The sequence below is a fragment of the Gavialis gangeticus genome, unplaced genomic scaffold, assembly GCF_001723915.1.
Source record: "Gavialis gangeticus isolate Ggan-Ray unplaced genomic scaffold, GavGan_comp1, whole genome shotgun sequence".
Classification (NCBI taxonomy): domain Eukaryota; kingdom Metazoa; phylum Chordata; order Crocodylia; family Gavialidae; genus Gavialis; species Gavialis gangeticus.
The window spans coordinates 116711128-116712107 of NW_017729025.1; positions in this window are offsets into that span (position 1 = coordinate 116711128).

Below are 980 nucleotides of genomic sequence, written 5' to 3' on the forward strand. Positions count from 1 at the left end.
CCCCCCCCCCCCCGAGTAAGCAACTGAGCTAAAGATTTGGCCTGTCGGCTTGTACAGGGACTGAAGACAGTCAGCCCCTCACAAGATCCATAATTTGCACAACTTGAAAATAGTAACGTTTAAGGAATTTCTAGGTTTTTGTTCTGTTACTAAGAGACAGAGCATACAATATTGGATGCAAATGCAGTTGATGTGCCCATAGTTCTCTTTACATAACTCTCCTAGTTAAGATCTCTGAGCCTGGAGACCACAGAGGGAAAAGAAACCTGGTTATAAAACAGAAACTACTCATTTGTCGTGTATTAATTATTAAATGACCAGGATTTTGAGTGTCTGCATGCAATCTCAAGAGCCGGTACAAGAAAATGAACAGGTATTTCAAGCAACAAAGTATATTCTTGCTAAGAATGTTTGAACCTGGGGTGACCAAAGTCTCAGCTGATGTAAAATAAGTCAGTGGAGCTATGCTGATTTATGCCAGTTGATTATCTGGTCTCTGCATCTCAAATAAGCAGTTTTAAAATAGAGTGAAACTACTAGACTTAATGGGGTCACCTCTGTTTGCTGTGTTAGGACACAACTGTACTCTCACTGAAGTCGATGAGCTTCCTTACCTGAGGTCCTTGGGGCATCAGTGGAGGTGATCCGGGCACGCAGAGCCTGGCTGGCAGCTGAAGCGTGGCTCTGGCTGGTCAGGCTCCAGTTTTGAGCAAAGCACACTGCTGCCAAGTGTGTGTGGTTTTTTGTTTTTTGTTTTTGGGTTGTTTTGTTTTTGTTTGTTTTTGTTTTTTTACGACCAGGAAATTCTGTTTAAATTGTTGCAAGTTTCATAGCCCTGTGTCCTAAAGGAGACTTGGAAGTGGTAGCTATCATACAGGTCCCAGTAACACCTAAGTGGAAGGGGGGGTTATATTAAAACTGTAATAGGGTTATATTATTCTTGCTTAATAAAAACAAATATGTTAAAACTGAGACAATCC